The sequence below is a fragment of the Strigops habroptila genome, chromosome 2, assembly GCF_004027225.2.
Source record: "Strigops habroptila isolate Jane chromosome 2, bStrHab1.2.pri, whole genome shotgun sequence".
NCBI classification, from domain to species: domain Eukaryota; kingdom Metazoa; phylum Chordata; class Aves; order Psittaciformes; family Psittacidae; genus Strigops; species Strigops habroptila.
Genome location: NC_044278.2, coordinates 69,134,644 through 69,155,268, shown reverse-complemented (window position 1 = coordinate 69,155,268; position 20,625 = coordinate 69,134,644). Strand labels below are relative to the sequence as shown.

Below are 20,625 nucleotides of genomic sequence, written 5' to 3'. Positions count from 1 at the left end.
TATATGGAGAGCTTTCAGCAAGTTTGTCTCTTTGAAGTCTTCTGCAGGCACCTTCAGGCAGAATCCAGAGACATTAGAGATTTCTTGACTGCATCTCAGTGGAAGGACATTCCACTCTTTTCTTACTTTTGTATTTATTCCCTTCCAAGTGAGCCAGAAACTCCAAGAAATTCTTCCACAAGTGCAGTGGTCTGCATGCTAGGAAATTGTCTAACATTGTCCAGACATTGGTTATTTTTAATAGAGATGTCTGTGGCTATAAAGAGCCCTTGACATCCCGCATGCATTTGGAACATTTATATGTTTTTTAAGCGTCCACTTGAGGAGGCGGTTCTGAAAAGTGCCAAGTGCTCTTGTATATGTTGACTTCAGTAGTAGTAGTTGTATAAAAGCGGATCAAGTCTTCAGTGAGGAGGATCAGAACCAGGTAGAACTGAAGCCCTATCTACAGACATTCACATTATCCGCTAAAGCTTCCTTTTCCAAATGCAATTAGTTTGGAAACCATTTTGCAAGTCATCAGCTGTCTCTGAGCAAGTCTGCTGTGTTTCACAGGATCAAGCCTTGGTAATGCCATGTCTCTGACCTCAAATGCCAGAAGTCTGGTGTGACTTAAGGTGCAGTCCTATACTCACTTGGCTAAATTATCTTTCAGTACAACACTACAGAGAGATGTCAGAAAATATGCTTGTGTGGCTTTGTGTGTTTGTTCATTAAAGAACAAACATTTCTGAAGGAGCTTATTAATCCAAAAGAACTTTTCTGTTCCTACAAGACTATTATGGTGCTCACTAACAACAGAAGTAAATGCAGAAAAAAAGCCTAATATAAGACCCCTAAGCCTGTTTGCTGCAAAATGATGAGACAGGGGTTTAGTTGTATTGCTACTCTTAAATTCTGGATTTCATGAGAACTGATACTGAAACTCCGTATTCTGAAAATATATTTTAAAATGCATCATTACTTTCTTTGTGTGTTTTTTTAGCATAACACATTGGCTGAATTACTGGGCGGTAGTCAACAAATGGTATACTGGAACAGGAATAAGAGTTGTAACTCCTCTATTTAGCAGAATGGGAGAGAAGGGGAAAAGTAGAACATGAGAAAAAATTAAGACCCAAGGCAAGCATTAATAGCAGGCAATAATTCCAATTATATTATCCCAGAAAGTTCTATAACATGAATTTTTTAACATTTGCTTTCATGCAGTTGTGGTCCCCTAAATATGTGGCAAAAGATACATAGCTTTTGACTGCAATAATAATAATAAACTTTTTTTGTGCAACTCACTTCTGCTCATGCCATTGATTTTAGAATTCCTTCAGGAACCATTATTTTATATTTAGGTTCACAAAGTCTTGTTCTGGAATGGTGCATCATAATCTGTATCAAATCCTCTAAGTAGTAAGGTATAGCTGGCTCATACGTGGTAAGATTTATTTAAAGTATTTATCCAACTTGGAAATAAAAAATCCGACAACTTTGAGAAAGAATTTCTAAAATAATTTTTGAAAGGCTGCAGACATCTTCTGAATGGTAAATAGAAAAGGATTTGTTAAGATCGTATAGGGTCAAAACATGTTGATATAGTTATAGCAGCAGCTTCCCATGCTGTTGTACACTCAATAGTTTTGGAAAAGGGATTTCAGCTTCTTCAGCAGTGAAGCTGCTGGCACCATTCATGTGCACTACCTTCAGGCATCCCTGCATCCATCTTAAAACTGAGAGATGAGCAATAAACTCCCTAGTTTCAGCTTGATTTTGATCAGTACAGCATTTCCCCTTCCTGCTTATGGTCTTGATTGTCTAAGGAGGAAAGAAAAAGGGAGAAAAAAAGAGGAAGTTTTCCCAATGGCTAACTTCCCTTCTGCTCTAATTTCCCCTGTGTGGCTCCACTGGCTACAAGTGGAAAATAATTAGAGTAACCTTATCAGGCTACTATCAATTCCCACCACAAAATCAAAACTAATACTCTGAATCCCATGCAACTAACACACCTCTGGGCCATCCACTTTTTTAATCACCTTTGTTTTTGGTTTGTTTTACTGTTGAAGGTATGTTGCGATCTCACATGAAGCCATCTGTCTGATTCCAAAGGTATGTTTCCCACAGAAAGGATCTTTTCGGCATGTGGTCACATCTATTTCATTATATAATTGGTAGTAATAATATCACTGCTTTTTCTTGTTTTCTTGCAATATTGAAGTTGTGGGATGGCTTATTTTGGAGCAAGGTAACAGCCCTCAGCCAAAATATGCTGGTGCTATGTAAGTTCCTCTTTGTGCACCCATATCTTGAAAGAGCCATGTCTCACCGTCAGCCTGATAGAAAACCAGGATTAAGAGCTTGGTTGGACACGTTTCATTTGGCAAAGTTAACATTTCCATCAGCCCATCTCCAATTTTCGTGCTAAAAATGTCTGTGAAGGCAGGCAAACCTGGAATAAGTTCAGTGCACAAAGCATTTAGTTGTTCTGTTTATGCAAAAATATTTGTATTTTATAGAACGTGGAATTATCAAGTCCTGATTGTTGTCTTCTAAACTAATTTTTTTTTTTAACCTTTGGCTTAGATAATTAAACTACCTAAATAAACAAACTACTATATAGAGTGTACTTTAAGAGTTCTTATACCTATTTCTCTTACAAGCAGCAAAGAAAACAATTAAACACACACAAATATAATTGTTACCATCTGTTTTCTAAATCTTTAAACAGAAGCAACAGTAACAGTTTGTTACAAAAACAGCTGCTTGAGGAGCTGCTTTCTGCAGGTAAATCTAGATCTTATAGGCAGACGTATGTTCCATTTAGGCATTTTAGGCTCTTGCAGGGGTGTGTTATGGTCGCTTCGTACAAGTTTTGGTTTAAGGGAGGTGTAGCGCATCAAAAGCACCAACTATATCCTAAGCTGCCAGCCATGATTCTGGGCTGCATCAAAAGAAGCATGACCAGCACGTCGAGAGAGGCAATTTTTTGCCTTCTAAAAACTGTAGTGACTTACTATTATTTTTAAACATGCAAAAGGCTAATCACTGTGAATTCATTCAGTCTTGTTTGACAATGTGTGTCGCTGTTAATAATTTCATCATATCTTAGCAAGGAAAGTGTTCTCATAAGACGTCCCTGAGGGACACTTAAGCTGGTGATGGTGTGTACTCACTGGAGAAAGACTATCAAAGTCAATTGGAATTCTTTAGGAAATCCTTATCAGTATGAATAATGATGGATAAGGAATCCATCCTCAAATTTGGGAGATTTCAGTCGTATTTAAAAATAACTTTTTAATTCAGCTTTACCATCATTCTTGTATCCCCTAAAATTAATTACCCCTCTGATTTGAGTGTGCCATACAGCAGGACGATAATTACCTTTTATTTTTTTTACATAAGCTCACTGCTGGAAGAAGCACATCTTAGATTTTATTTTCAGGAATACAGGAATGAAAAAGCAATTGATCATGAAAACAATGGTCGTATTTCTGAATTCAGCTGGCTATTTTCTGCACTGGTTTTATCGTTCTGAGTTCAGCCCCGTGCTAGTTGAGCAAAATCCCAAATCAGCAAATGTTACAGACAAAAAATAAGGCTGAACCCCACCCCCACCCCAGTTATTTTATTGGGATAGAGCTATATTAATGTATGACATGAACAAAGCAATCCTTACCTGTGCCACTTTCACAAACCTGAGAAGAAAGGGAGAAGGCATAGCTTATCAGAGGGGGGCAGTACTTCAGGTGTGTTATTTACAGCAGAATAAGGTACCAAATAGGTAAAGCAGGTGATAACAGATGAAGTGTCTGAAGATGTAGGTATGTGTGCAGACATATTTATGTGCAGACTTATGCACACACTTATATACATTTTTTTTATATATATATATAAAGTGAGTGACTATAATGACTGCTCAAAATATCTTCTCTGGAAACCTGCTTGGAGGGGAATAAGAGCAGCTTTTTAACCATTTCATAGAATCATAGACTCATAGAATCAAAGAATAGTTAGGGTTGCAAAGGACCTTAAGATCATCCGGTTCCAGTCCCCCTGCCATGGGCAGGAACCACCACACACTAAACCATGTCACCCAAGACTCCGTCCAACCTGGGCTTGAACGCTGTCAGGGATGGAGCATTCACAGCTTCCTTGGGCAACCTGTTGCAGTGCCTCACCATAAGGAAGAACTTCTTCCTTATATCTAACCTAAACTTCCCCTGTTTAAGTTTGAACCCGTTACCCTGTCACCCCTTGTCCTATTACAACAGTCCCTGATGAAGAGAATCTGCTTTGGTTTGTTGGTCTCATGAAGAATTTCAGAGCAGAAGGTGGGTGGGGTGTGGAATAACTCGTGGTTGATTGAAGGTGTAATACCAACACTCATATGAAAGCTGTTAATTTGCTAGTACAATTTCATTCTTAGGTTCTGTCTTGAGTGTATTTAACCTGCACATTTCCTATAGCATAAATTGTATTTAATTGCCACAGGGAAGTAGGGTAAGAGGGGCAAGTAGAAGATAAATATGTTAGTTGGAGCTTCCCAGCTCCTGATAACTTCATTGTTATTTTTGAGCATTGGCCATACTGGTATTCTTTTCTTTTGTATTCATACAGTACACTGCAGTTCTTGTGACTTGGACATTTTTACATTAGACATTTTAAGCTTCTTTGCTGCAAGACAGTGGAAGTTTTGTGGCTGTTAGAATGCAATGTCTGTTACACCGTGACTGAGTTTAGAGGATTGGATTTGTATTGCTAGACCCAGCTGAAGATCTGCGTAGGGATAGTGCTTTTTGGTGTAACAGGAGAACAGGATTGTGGCCAGACAGCAGAGCAAAACACTTAGTTGCACAGTAAGCATATTCTTAAGACTGCATCCACTTTTTTTTCTGTCTTGTTAAGCTTTCAGTCTGGTAGAAGTCCAGAAGGCCTGTAGGGGAACTTACGTGCAAATGTGTGAAACGCCAGAGAATAGTTTTGACTGGCTGAGGTCGGAAGTGGATTTGAGTAATGCATTATGGCTTGGTTTCTCTTTGTATATACATATACATATTTTTGGTCCATATGCAATATGTTTTGTTATAAAAGTAAGAGGCAAAGTTGAGTCAAGTCCTGCTCCATCTAAAACCAGTGCATACATTCCTATGGGATTTCAGTGGGCTGAGTTTTTCAAAGACAGATTTGACAAACTAAGTACATAGCAAAGACTTCTCATATTTGAATCTTAGCAGTATACTTATGATGAAAACATGTAGTAGATCTATTACTGAACCAGCTAGCAGTGAAGCTATTTTTGACAAGTACATTTAAGTATGGCACATATGCAAAGTATTTCTGTGGCTTCTCCCAGAAGAGAAGTCAGTAATTTATAGGGATAAACAAATGTCCAGCCACCCACTAGATGGTGGCAAGGAGCATAGTTAGGTAAAATTTTATTTACAGCAGTGTATGTATTATCATTTTAGCAACAGAACCAGATTAATCTGCCACCAGACTCTCCCCCATTGGTAGATATTAGAGCTAATCCTGCTGAATAACAGGAAAGTCTTTGTAGCAGTGGTCTAGGATAATAGAGTTGCCCGGTTAGTTAAGCTGTAGAGAAGCAAGAAAAAGGAATAGTTGATGTGTGTGGGGATGCTAAACAGCACAAACAGTGCTACAATTGAGATACCCCAGCAACAAAAATGTTTCCCTGTGGTAGCTGTGTTATAGAGCTCCAAACGTGCACTGATATCTTCAGAAAAACAGAACACACATGGCAGCAAACATATCTTGTTCCTAAGACAGAAGGGTGATCCCGGTGAGTTAGTACACCAAAAGAAAAGCTACGTGACAGCTGGAGTGCCTACTTCTGTCTTCCCTCTCACTGACCTGTGCTGCATTTCATTAGTTTGCTTTAGCAGCGGCAGGTGAGGGCCCTCATAGATACACGGTCACAACTGTCAGCAGTGAATCTGAACTAACTCTTCGTTAGAAGGCATTATGCATAGCATATCTGGAGCACCAGGTTCCTCATTTGTTTGTTGCTATAGGGGTAGTGATATTAAAGGAAGCAGTAAGTAGGAAAGTCTGTAGCTGACTTCTGAAAAGGTAATGCTAAACACAGGAGGCACTTTTACCTTCTGCATGGCCTGTTATAAAAACAAGACAGCTACCACAAAAAGATTCTGGTATTCCATATATGTTATACATGCATCTGCTGCAAAGGGCTAGATCACATTCATCACTGATGGATTTGATTGCCTGTTGGAGAACACAGCTACAGAAGTGCTGAGGGATCAGCAGAATTTAACAGCAGAATTTTGCTTGCACTTGTAAATACAACAAGGTCCCCTTCATCAACGTGGTGTGTGGATCATAAATAACACAACAGCATACAAAAGCTGTCCAAGAGGCAGACTATCTGCTACTGCATTTGGTGAGGACTGGCAGCTACAGCCACTGACAGAAGCTGAATATAAGCAAAGTCAGTCTCGCATTGTTTAAGGGAAAGGATGTGCATTGCTGGAAGGTTTTTTTGCTATAGTCTACAGGAAGAACAAAACACATATTAAAGGAATACAAGGAAATATATTGTACATTTACAAAAAGTATTTTGCCTTAACCCTAAACATGGTTTTGCTAAGGGTTCCCAGATTCTGAGTCAATAGAAATAACCACAGTAAACTTTTAGATTTCCTTATAGACACCAGTCCAAGAAATGTGGAAAAGTAAGCTGTCTGAGAGTTATACTTTCTCACTATCAAATGATTGATCAAGTAAGTGAGTTTAATCATGAAAGAAGGGGAAGCAAATTGGAGAGAGAAAGAGCAGTGGGAGAACATGTAACGAGGAGGATAGGAGTCATCTGATTCCACTTTAGATACCTACAATGCAGTCTGAGTCCTCAACTCTCCAGTGATTGACTAATAGAAAAGCTGGATACTACCCTCCTACCATCCACACAACATATTTTGGCACAAGTGGAGGTGAGTGTGATTTCACCACTCAGCTCATTATAGGATGCTGGGTAGAGCACTCTCCTGTCTTCTACAATCCCATGTTGCAAGCCACATCTTTAATCTGTATGGTAGCTCATCCCCCATATCATTGTGCATCCTGACCTTCTCACTAGTGTAGAAACTCCATATTTACCCTAGCTTTACAGTATGACTCTTTTTACTAGAAAACCCTTCCAACTTTACACAATAACTGCCATGTAAACCTTGCTACACAACAGATGCTAACAGAGTTCCCGTCTTCTGTTTCAGGCCTTACAGCACCAAGCTTACATAGAAATAACCAAGCTTGATTTGTAAAAAAAACCACCTTATTTTTCTTTGTATAGTTTTTAAACCATCAGTGATACACAGAGCAAGCAAATAAAAGGCTCTATAGATTGCCTGTCTGGAACACATTATGTTCAAAGCTCTTCTAATGTTTTCCTTAGCACATAATTCAAGTACATTAATAAAGACTGACACCTGCAGTCACACATAATTAGATCAAACAACAAAAACATCTATGGGATGATGAAGAATGAATTAGGAAGGTCTCTGCTTCAATCACAATGGCTGGTTAGTCACAAGGGCTATAACTAGCTCTCAGTTCCACTCTGCATTAACAGCAATCCAGAAAATGTTGTCCAGGCCCTTTATCATACTCTAAATTAAAGAGAAAGCTCCCCTCCCCTGCCCTCCCCCCCCCCCCCCCCAAAAAAAAAAAGAAAGGATAGAAGAGAAAAGGACAAGTGCGTGTTTGTTCTTACTGGCAACTGAAATGCTATTTTGACAGTGTTGCCCTCTGGACTGAGTGAACAAGGACCATGCCGGACTTTCCACCAGGCTGTGTCTTCTGAATAAGCCCTCAAATACATTTCTGTTGCTGACTCTTAAGTACATAGCGTGGTGCTAAGCAAGCCACCCTGCTAAATATTCTTAAAGTTACAGAAGAGACTAAGCTGTAAGTTTGCTATTGCCCTCCTTTAGGTTTAGATCTGATTTAGATCTAAATCTCTGGGTCACAATCATTTATTCCTACACAACTCCTAAAAAGGCGAGGGATTTTCTCTCTGCAGTGGGAACACTGCCAAGGAGTAACATTTCCAACAGCCATTCATTTCCAGACCACAGCCAAGTACATCTACATGACGGGTTGAGGGCAAACTGTCATGGAGTCATGCAGACCAGTCTGTCAGTGTAAACTTTGTGGAACATACCCTGCAGATCATTCAGAAGCCTACATTTTCTCTCATGTTTCCTTGATTAGCATACCTGGAGACACATGGACAAGGACACCAGGAAGCTATTGTGTATACAGTAAATGAGTGGGAGACAGAACATACCATGCTCACAAGTGTTGATCTTACACAGCATTATAGACAAAACTGTCTTGTTTAACCACCACACAAACACTTTGTTTCACAGGTAGCTGTCTGATATTCCTTTCATACCTGTTCTCAAGCTCCAGAGAGTTTTCTGGTTACCGATAGGCTATGTTGAGTGAGTACCTCTTCTAATATGCCTTACCTTTGGCAAAGATTGCACCCCTTTAGGAAGTTCCTGCTTAAAAATGTTATCCTGATTGTCTCAGAATTTACAATTTCTCAAGACAAGTGATGTCACTCTGGAAATGATGGTACCTTTTCAGAATTGCAAAATCTTGCAGTGCACAAAGTATCCTCTTCATTCCTTTTCCTCTCTGCTGGAACTGCTCCTGAAGATTTGGAGTAGAGATTTGAATGGAATTTACATCACCCCTTCTGAGAAGACCATCACACAATAGACTGTTAAATTTACATCATCTGAAGCAGGGTTCATGTAACTGAACACACATAGCTCTTTATCTACATCTGAGCTACTGATTCTGGGCTCCTTTAGAGTCAACAAGAAGTAAAACAGACATCCCTAGATCCCAAGACATTTCAGAGATTTGCATTAATAGAACCTGAATCCTAATATAATAAAGTCTGTCTCCTTTGACACTAGAAACTATGTCAGTTCTAAGGCATGAGATACTCCCAAAGAGAGTTCCAGGAGCCAGCCCCTGATGAAAGCCTCTCAGTGTAAAAGATATTTTATTTTTTTAATTAAAATCTTAAATACATGATACAATGAGTGTATAAAGAATAATGCAATACAATAGCACATTAAAAATTCATATTTTCAGTAATATGAAATGCATTAACAATAATTATGACAATAGTAACTACGGGAGGAAAAACAAATTAAAAGGAGAGAATAAAAGTTTGAATTCAAAATGTACATTTATCCAACATATCATTATTAGGTAGTTAACATATTGTGGATGAATCTTACCTAATTTGCCTAAGTTTTGTTGTGTATTAACTCCAGCCAGCAACTAAACCGCACACAGCTGCTTGCTCACTGCTCCCCTGATGGGATGTGGGAGAGAATAGGAAAAGTGAGAAAACTCGTAGGTTGAGATAAAAACAGTTTAATAGGTAAAGCAAAAGCCATATGCCCAAGCGAAGCAAAACAAGGAATACATTCACCACTTCCCATGGTCAGGCAGGTGTTCAGCCATCTCCAGGACAGCAGGGCTACATCACTGGTAAACAATTACTAAGGAAGACAAACATCATCATTCTGAACATCCCCCTCTTTTTTCTTCCAGCAGCTGTATATGCTGAGCATGACACCATATGCTATGGGATATCCCTCTGGTCAGTTGGCGTCAGCTGTCCCAGCTGTGTCCCCTCCCAACCTCTTGTGTACCCCCAGCCTGCTCACTGGTGGGGTGGAGTGAGAGGCAAAAAAGGGCCTTGACTCTGTGTAGGCACTGCTCAGCAACAGACAAAACATGCCTGGTTTATCAATACCATTTCCAGCACAAATGCAGAACATAGCCACATACCAGTTACTGTGAAGAAAATTAACTCTATCCCAGCCAAAACCAGCACAGTTTAAAGATAAAAACTTCAAAGATGGTCTTGGGACGGTCTGTAGATGGAAACTGCATCATGAGCACCAATTCAGTAGTGAAGAAGTACTGCTGCAAAGCATAATTCTTCTTTTATTAATTAAACTTTTATATAAAATCAGCTTTATATATATATAATAAGATATTATCAATATCAAATTATATTAGTCTATGTGAGGTAGCTGAGTGGATCCACTGATAATACAAAACTGTCTCACTCACATGAGCTGAATGTTAAAAAGCCCATTTGTGAATGATCTGGCTTCTATTTTTGCCCATAGGAAGCTCTGACACATTTCTTGAGTGTGAATGTCCTCACCAATGTTTTCTGGTCATCCAATTTCCTGTATAAAATTTTTATCTCTGTAGTATTAAAGAGCTACTTAATATTATTAACCTAGAATATTTAATAAACTAAGGTCCAATCTATCAATTAAGATTTATTGGTGGATTTACATAAGTCTCCAGATGCTGCACCTCATACCTGCTGTCTCTTTCCATAGTGCTTCTGAATCCAACCACAGAGCCAAAACCTCGAGAGCTCTTGGGGGTGGTTGAATGGGGAAAGAAATACGAAAGAATGCCATATCGTATCAAAATTTGCAGTTCAGTCTCATCTCTCATTTTAACATCAGTTATATAAATGATCTTGAACATGATTTACTTTTCATCTCAGGTCTGAACCCCTGTGGATAATTTCAACGACCTTATTCTTGTACTCCAACACTGGTCCAAAATACATTTACTTCAGCAGGAGCTTTTCAGCTGACTTTCAAATGAGCTTCATATCAGGTCCTTATAAATATGGGTCAAATACAGGGGAAAACAGTTTTCTAGGACATTCTCTGCCTGGATTCTCCATTTACCATTATATTTTATAATGATAGCCTTTTCAGCTTTTTTCTCAGAAATTGCTTCAGGTCAGTTGAAAGACCTTTTTCTCTTGTTAATAAAAACACATTTAAACTATCTCTTGCAATCTGGCCTGCTGTTACCAGCTGCAAAATATGCTATTACATTATGCATGATTCTTGACTGTTTGGAGTATGAAAAAAAAACACCCTACTAGAGTCTATTAATGATTTTAATGTTATGCTAAATGTTTGCAGTTTATTATTTCTGATAAATATGGCAATTGAGTGATATTTACACATTCATAATACATGTTGTTAATAAGGATACCTATTTGGTATTAATAAAGTCAAATAGAAATTAATTTACTAAGCATCAGGGAGATCATTTTCTAGTACATCTGTTTGCAAAGAGGCTTGACATTGAAGAGGAGTCAGGTAGTGGAGATTGCTTATGGCTCTGGGGTCGTGTGTTACTGAGTAATTTTACATTCTCCCCCTTTCATGTTTACAGATTTTGATAACTGTTGTGATTCACTGAACATAAAATGTATGCTTAGCTGCATTTGTTACCATTACTAGTTATTTGAATTTTGATTCTAAAGGTACACAACTGAGGAGTTATATATGAGCAGTGTATCCTTTCAAAACACATTTAGTAATGAATCTCTTGTGTACCAAACTTGTGGCATTGATTGGGCTTAACTTTTAGAATATCCAGCACTTTACTAGAGAGTGTAAAATAGAAGTATAAAGACAAGATCAATATTATATAGTATATAATTATGTATAAATAAACATATAACAATAAATGAAAATTAATAAAGTACAGATCAGAATGAATGCACAGAAAATGGAAATAACTGCTTTGCAGTTAGAAGCAAAACACATGAGGTTAATTTACTCAGGGTGAAAGTACTGAGTAACTACGGACCTACTAGTGTAATGTCAAGAATATGCAAGATAAAATTATGATGTAAAGAATAATTTAAATGAAATGGTATAAATGAAAATGGTATAAAATGCAATAAGTTTGGCCAAAGAAAGTTTATGCTGGAATAACTGAATTTTTTGGATAACAGATTTTATAAAGCAGAAATACATGAAAAATCTAATTTGTTTGGTAACGACAGGATTCATCTGACTAAATGCACTTGTCTGCTCTGGAGACACAATTTCTAAACTAGTCACCCCATACTACCTTTCTAACAATACTAAAAAAATAGTTCCTTTTAGCGTATGATTCATCTCATCCAAAAGTAAATGTCTAAAATAAGTCAGATGAATCATACCTACAAGTTCTTTTTTCTCTCCATTGATTAGCCAGGGGTGACTAGCTCAGCTGTAGATGACCACCCTAAAGACATCTGAAGTTAAATGGGAGTAATCCCATTGAGACAGACTAATTTATGAGTAAAGCGTCTGAAATGATGCCTGTAGGAAAGTGAGAGGTTAAGAACTTTAAGATAGGGAGCTGTTTAAAGTGAAGACAAAAATGGGCAGCATTGAAAAAAAGGACGTAATGGGTTGAAGTGAACTACCAGAAGCATTTTTCATGAATCAGAGTTGGAGTAGATCTTAGTATTGTCTTTAGTGATTTTGGTATCAAAAGTAGGATTGAACTAATGATATCTGATATGGAAGTGGGTCACCCTGTTGGTACAGAACAGAGCTAGGATATCATGCAGGAAAAACAGAACAGTGGGAATGAGATGAAACTTAATAAAAAAAAGTACAAATATTGCAGTAAAGGAAAAATCTGAAAATATTGCCTAGGTGCTTAAAGTGTATTTTGAAAGAACATAGGTGTCTAATTTTAATAGAAAATTAAAAAAATAAATATGATCAATCATCTGTGTGCCTAAAAAGCAGTAGATCCTCCAGTTTTCTACTGAAAATTAATTATGTGCCTAAAGTTCTTCTATTCTACATAGTTAAGAGTACTGCTACTGTGGCTGAACTGAACATTTTGGAACTTATTTCCTGCCTGTGCTCCAGTCTTTCTAAGAATTTTCTAGTTATATCGAACAAATTAACAGTCAGTATTGCCATATTTCAAAATGATCAGACAGAAGCAGAATTGACAAGCCTCTTTTCTGGTCAATGACATAGTTGCTTGCATGCCTGAGAGGTATGCAGCCCAACCAATGCGGAACTTAACCATCTGGTTATGAGAAAGGCACTCTTCATTCTTCAGGGGCAGCAAAGAATTTAGGAGTCAGTGAGGCCAAAAGAATATGCTAGGAGTCTCTTGCATGCCAGCAGTGGTTTTTTGGGGTTTTTTTGCCAAGGAAACAGAGGACCTAGATCTGGCTTTAAGTTTTATTGCTCTTTTTTAATGATGATTGCTTCACTCAGGGAAGTGCTGACAGGAACCCAGATGACTGTGATTCCACTTCAGTGGATTTGCTGCTTGGTTACTCCCTGTTACTTGCTTCAACAGTGGCCCACCTGTACTAAGAGATGAAGGGTTAAAGTTCCCTTCTGCCAATAGGCAATTACAAACCTGAACCCTGGCTGACCTGGGAAAAATGAAATTCAAGTGTCCTATTGATCTGGTAAATGTTCTAACAATTAATCTGTTCCTGAAGTCAGGCAAATTGTTTCATGGCCTTCTTTTCAACCTGAAAAGCGAATGGCAATGCGAGTCATCTGTTGAAATGTTGCCCAGAGAGGCTGTAGATGCCTGATCCCTGGAAACATTCAAGGTCAGGTTGGACGGGACTCTGAGCAACCTCATCTAGTTGAAGATGTCCCTGATTATTGCAGGGGGGTTAGACTAGATGACCTTTAAAGGTCCCTTCCAACCCCTTCTATGATTCTATGAATACAAAAGTCTGTTTCTGAATATTTGTCTAGAAACAATCTATAGGAATGCCTAGAATGTGATTTGTGAGTGGTTTCATCTCAATACCTAAATAGTTTAGATACCTAAAAGTAGACAAATTAATTTTTCTGGTAGTGTTTATTTCTCTCCTTTCAATAAAAATGAAATCTAGCTATCTAATCAAGGTGCAGATTTTATATGTAAGACATCACGGGTCTGCATGTGTGTGTAACTTAGGTACTTCAACACAAAAGATGGTTTTTTTTCTGAATCACTATCACATCGATCATATGCCTGCATTCAAAACCTAAGTTCTGCAGAATTCCCCATTCCTCTCACTTGGCACTGCTTGTGATACAGTTTAAATGTTGCTCCACTCAGTGGATTGGCTGTTGCAAAGCTCATATAACCCATATACTTTTTCTACAGGCTGCAGGCACCTGACTCGTCATATTGCAGCTCATTCTTAAATTTTATGGACAATTTCTACATGATGGAGTGCTGAATATCAGGATGTCTGAGCACTTTTGGAATCACTAGAAATTCAGTCCTGGTGAGAGTTCAGCCAACAGCAGATGGTGAATGCTTTGTACTACTCCAATGTGGCATCCTACTCTGTACATGGCATAGAGGAAAAAGTGCAGACATCTGAATCTCATTTCCTTTATAAGACTCTCATTCCTGCTTCTCGGAAGAGATGAATCCTACTTTAATTTACAAATTGTTGACATGAAGTATCAGCTTCAAATTGATGAACTAGAATTCTGTGCCCCAAAAGTTAATTGGGAGAAAGCTAACCTTTTCTTTTTCCACATCAGGCTCTGTTTTCTTAAGCAGAACATTTTAGTGCCCTATTCTTTGTCATAATTTTTTCAGCTTCAGAACTCATTTTTTCAGTCACCTGCAGGCAGCAGGGGCAATGATTTGCTTGTATAATAATTTATGAGGGTGAACAAAGAATGACTTGTTTCGTATGGCTTGTATTTCAGTAAATTCTGTAGACTGAATGTAACCCAAGAAGTGAGCATACAAAAAATGATGGCTCTGGTGTTTAAAACAAAGCAAAACAAAACAATCCTTCAGCAAATATAAAAGCTAGTGGAACAAAACCAGCACAGGGAGGATGATAATTTATGTGCCTTTCTGACTGATGATTCATACTCGTCCCTGCTGGGTATATATTTTGGAGAAGAATTTAGAATACCTCAAGCTATTTTCCTTCTTTTGCTCACTTCTCATCTGTATCACCAAACATCCCTACTGTGTGTTTTCATTTTGAGGAGGAGAGGATTCTTTAGCTCCGTGTGAAAGCCTTGGATGTGGGCCAGCTATCACTGCAAGGATGGGAATAGATTATGTTTAATGCCATTTTCTTGTTCGTTTTAACTCTACATCTCTCCTGACATTGTTACACCAGAGTTCAGAGAAGCTAGCTGCCTTTTGTGGTATATTACAATAGAAGTGCAGTTAAATTTCTCCTTTTTCTCCACTGTCATTTGCCATTTTCTTTCCTTCTCACAACTCATCAGTTTTTCAGCAAGGCTTAAGCATAAATTTTAACATACTTTGTTACACCTATCAGGCCTGTTGCAATGCCAGCTATTCCCATGAATTCTGAAAATTTGGACTCTCTCCAGGAGAATGGACTGAAGCATTGAAGAAGGTCAGCGAAACATCATTTTTCTTTTTACACCAGTACACTGACCACAACTGCTCTGCTCTCACCTTTTCTGTGGTAGCTGCTCTTCACTGCCCTAAGCTGTAGACCTCAAGCTGGTAGAGGGAGCTGAACTTTCAGAAGAAGGTGAAGACACAAGCTGCCTGCTGCTATCATCAGTTGCAGGGGAGGCTAGGTTGTTCCTGGCTGTGGGCAGCAGATGTTAATGAAGTAACTGCCAAAACAGTGTTTGGGGAAATAATACATGTGTTACTTGGCACCAGAGTATTAGGGAAGCCAATAGGTTGCCCACTTCTTCACTCAACACAGTGGCATACAACGAGGTGGAAGATGAGACTCTGCAGTCCCAAAGTCCAGCAGAGAATAAAGACCTAGGAATGATTTCCCAGACCTGTCAATTGTGCATCTTATACAAAAGCTGAATGGAAATTACTCCAAGCTAGTTGCAATGCATGTATAATACATGAAAAAAACCTTAAAGTGTTAGTGTATATATAAGTACACATACACTATATGTATCTATATATCTATATCTATATATCTATATATCTATATCGATAGATAGATATAGATATCTATAGATCCCTACAGATGTCTATAGGGATATAGACATAGAGCAGAACATTTTAGTTCCCTGTTCTTTGTCATAATTTTTTCAGCTTCAGAACTCATTTTTTCAGTCACCTGCAGCCAGCAGGGGCAATGATTTGGTTGTATAATAATTTATGAGGGTGAACAAAGAGTGACTTGTTTCGTATGGCTTGTGTTTCAGGGATATAGATAGGGATATAGATGTATTTCTAGGGATATAGATATAGATATGTATAGATATGTATAGATATCTATAGATCTATATATATGTATAAATCTAGCAGTTGCCCTCTGGTAAAGTGCTCTTTTTCCCCTTCCCTAGGCTGACTATATAACTTCTTACTCTCAAGAACACTTGACAATCACAACTGTGTTTTAGCCAGGTAGCTAGGAAGTTGCTCTGGCTTTGTTCTTTTATTTACACATGGCAAGTCAGAATAGAAAGTTGTAACTTGTTTAAGATCTTCTTCTATCAAAACGCTTTTAAAGTGTACTTGGAAGTAAAAAGTTCCATTTGGCTTCACTTTTTTAACACAACTATTAAACCTAAAACTGGAATAAAAATAAATTGGTTGGGCTGTAATATTTAAAGCGCTAATAAAAGCTAGAAAATTCAGAACTAGGATTTAATGCCCAGGGTGAGTACTGCAGAAGTTTCCAAACAGCAGCTAACCTTATGTAACAGCTATGGGGATTTACCTTGTCTCCTAAAGGAAAAGAACCTTTTCAGTAAAAGTTGAATAAATAAAATTAAATAAGATTTGAGATCTCTAGCGTACTTTACTAAAACCGGAGAAGGTCTTCTAGCTTCAGAGCGACACCAAAGAAAAATCACCGTCTGTGTTCTTTCTTCTGTCTCAGTACCTTAAATGACTTCATATCCCTCCTTAATAGAGCCTTGTGAGGGCATTGGACACACTTTTTTACTCAGCAGTCAGTTTGGACTTCAGTCAAAGAATTTTTGTAGCCTTATCTTTGTAGCATTTCGCCAGTGGTAGTCATTATCAGGACAATGGCATCAAAATACATGTCATGCTAGGGAAGGCCATGTGCCTACTTGACAAACCACAGCCTTTCTGAAGCTGCCATGGGAGGTTTCTTCTAATATATGTGTTGTGTTTCTTTCAGCTGTGATCACTTCAAACTGTATCGGTGCCCCAGCAATCTCTCAGAAGTGTAAAAATATTTGAATGCTCCTTTAGTAAATGTTTTGTGCTTCATGCATGGTGAAATGAGAAAAAGATGTTAAAACCAGACAAACATGCTATGTTTTCATTTTGAGATGTTGCATCTAAGCAGGGAGCGAGGGGGTGCCCTCATTTCAGTAGAAAAGTGTAATTTATTTTGCCCAACATAAGCTGTATAAGCCTGTCAAGATGTCTTTGGACTCCATTGACTGGTGACTCCATGGATGCTGAGGACTTGGAACCTGAGAGGGGCTCCCCATGGGGCTGGCAGGTCAGGGTCTCCCCAGCAGGCACTGGTCCCACCACCACAGGCAGGGAGTGGAGCAGACAGGGCAGGACAGGGCAGAAAGGTTGAGCTGGGAAATGAATCCACAGCTCAGGGTCCAAGTCTGAACTGGTGGGGCCTGGGGCCAGGCAGGGGCATGTCTGTGGTACATCAGGGCCTGCAGCTCAGGCAGGCCCCAGCCTCTGCTTAAAAGCAGCTGCCAAGGAGAGGGGGTCAGCCTTGGGTGAGACCTCCCTGCAGGGATATCTGACAGCCTCTCCCACATGTCACAGCATGACCAGGTGCCTGTGCTCTAAATGCAAGTGACATGGGAAACAGGAGGAATTAGAGGACTGTGTGCAATTGCAGGGCTATGACCTCGTTTGGATCGTGGAGATACGGTGGGATAGCTCACATGAATGGATGCAATGAATGCAATGTATGGATGGATGGAGGCTCTTTGGCAAAGAAGGGCAGGATGGCAAGGAAAGGAGATACCCATTATGTGAGAGAGCAGCAGAAGTGCATGGAGCTCTGCCTTGGAATGGATCGTGAGCCAGATGGGAGGTTATGGTTCAGGATAAGTAAGCAGAGCAACACGGCTGACAGTGTGGTGGGTGTCTGTTATAGATCAGGAAGAATAAGTAGATGAGGCTTTCTTGAGACAACTAGAATAAGCCCCACATTCACAAGCCTGGATTCTCATTGGGAACATTAAACACCCTGATACTGGAAGAAAGCAGATGTCACTCCTGTCTTCAGGAAGGGCGAGAAAGAGAATCTGGGGATCTGCAGGATGGATGGCCTCACCTCAATCCCTGGGAAAGTGTTGGAGCAACTGATCCTGGAAAATGTTTCCTAACATATTCAGGACAATAACGTGATTTGGAGTAGATGGCATGGATTTATGCAGGGGAAATCATACATCGTAAACCTCATAGCCCTCTATGACGAGTTGACTGGCTCAGTGGACATGGAGAAAGTAACGGATGTTGTTTATCTTGACTTTAGTAAGGCTTTCAAACCTATCTTCTGTAACACCCTCTTAGACAAAATGATGAAATACAGACTAGATAAGTGAACAATAGGGTGGCCTGAAACCTGTCTTAAATACCAATCTTCCAGGGCTGGAATCAGCAGCACAGTGTCTGCCTCGAGGCCAGCAGTGATGTTGGGGCAAATCCTGTTTAACATCTTCATTAATAGCCTGGATGGTGGGACAGAGTGCAGCCCAGGCAGATTTGCAGATGATAAAAACCTTGGGGGACTGGTTATTAGACATGATGGATGCACTACTATTCAGAGAGACCTCAACGGGCTGGAGAAATGGACAAACAGGAATCTCATGAAGTTCAACAAAGGCAAATGCAAAGTTCTTTGCAGAAAAGGACCTAGGAGTCCTGACAGACAATATACTCTTGCAGCAAAGAAAGCCAAAAGGCCCCTGGACTACATTAGGAAAAACATTGCCAGCACATCAACAGAGGTAATCCTTCCCCTTTAGTCAGCTTCTGGAGTGCTGGGCCAAGTTCTGGGCTGCACAGTACAAGAGACGTGGACATACTGGAGATAGTCCAGCGGAAAGCCTCGAAGATGATTGTGGGGTTGGAGCATCTGACACATGAGAAGAAGCTAAGAGAACTGGGACTGTTCAGCCTGGAGAAGGTTCAAGGGTGGATCTTATCAACATGTATAAATATTTGAAGAGAGGGTGCAAAGAAGAGGGACCCAGGATCTTCTCTGTGGTGTCCAGTGGCAAGACAAGAGACAATGGACACAAACTGAAATCGAGCAAATTCCACACAAATGTAAGAAAACACTAGTTTCCTGTAAACCTGGTTAGATACAGGGACAGGTTGTCTAGGTAGCTTGCCGGGTCTCCATCCTTGCAGACATTCAAAACCTGACTGAACATGTTGGAGGCTGTAGAACTACCAGTTGCCATGTATCATAACTTCTTATTCCACCAGTGCCATCTACTGTATATGAACTAGAAACAAACACCTCAGGCAAAATTACAATTTGCAGAAGTACGGCGTTTTGTGTATTTACTAAATCATCACATTCTGACTGGAGGAATTGCAAAGAACAGATGCTAACTGATACAGCAGCTCACACCCTACCGAGAGAATAATGTGGCAGTCCTTGCTCTACTTTCTAAAATACATTTAAATTTAAAATGGCCTTACATTGTTTCATTTCTCTGTCTTATAATGAACATTCATTTCCCTGAATGATCCAATGGGAAAATTGGCTTTAGTTTTTACCCAAATTTCCTGAGGGCTTTAGAACAATAAATGCTTTGGCTACACCTATTGGCATTTACTGCACAACAGGGATATGTTCCTCCCATTCTGCTGCATTGAGGAGGAAGAATATTATCACCTACATATCTCATTGTTACTTCCATTACAATTGCTCTCTTGTGGTGCAATTCAGAAATGAGGCATTTTTCATTAATGTAGTTTACCATGGAAACTCATGTGAGATTATCTACTTCTGCTGTGCCTATTGGTAGTAGGACTGCATTCTCAGATACCACTATGTTTACTGGCATTATATTCTTCTGTCATGCTCTTGGCTGCAAATAAGGCTAAAGCAATAGCACTCATGTATGTGCAAGTATGTGTGTGTATGTACAGATTATACATATGTGTGGGTATATGTGCAAACATGCACATGCATATACACACAAACACGTATGTGTATGTAGAAGTATGTGATCAGGGGCAGGTTATGCTCGCTTGATCCTCCAGCACAGACCTGGTCTAGAACTAAATCACTGCCCCCTCTTCATGGTGGGAAGAGCTCACAAGGAACCCTGATGTCATCCGCTACCCTGTGAAGGCTCAGCAGATCTCCGTCTCTCCAGCCCAGCTCAGAGTGCTGCAGAGCGCAGGCAGGGGCCACTTCTTAGAGGAACAATTCTTTTACAGGAAAATCACAGATTTGGTTTGATTGAAAGTGGTTGTGAAAGGGAGATTCCTTTTGAAAAATGAAAATGCTTTGTTCTGGTGTTTTCAAAGTGCTGTTTCAATTACTACTGCCTTTAACGAAATTTATTTTGACTAATACTAGTAATAACCTTAAAAAATATGGTAAAGAATAAAGGGAAAGAAAACACCTTGCTTGGGTTTGATGAAAATTTTTTTGTTACCTTAGGTGCTTTTTTAATTTCTGACTTCAGTGAGGGAAATGAAAAAAATAATGCTTAAAATTTACTTGAAATGCTTTTCTTTTTCAGAACATACACTGATTTGCCAAGCATTAGCATTGGGCTTTTAAAATGTATACATAAGGTTTAATTTTGAGTG

At 39.2% G+C, this 20,625-nt stretch overlaps 1 long non-coding RNA gene across 1 annotated transcript; it reads left to right on the top strand.

Annotated features, from left to right (window-relative positions):
- The first annotated feature begins 1,393 nt into the window (after window positions 1-1,393).
- LOC115603866 lies at window positions 1,394-18,951 on the top strand. The gene is made up of 3 exons (XR_003990016.1): window positions 1,394-1,404; window positions 3,141-3,153; window positions 18,820-18,951. It is a non-coding gene; the product is annotated as an uncharacterized LOC115603866 (long non-coding RNA).
- The last annotated feature ends 1,674 nt before the right edge of the window (window positions 18,952-20,625 follow it).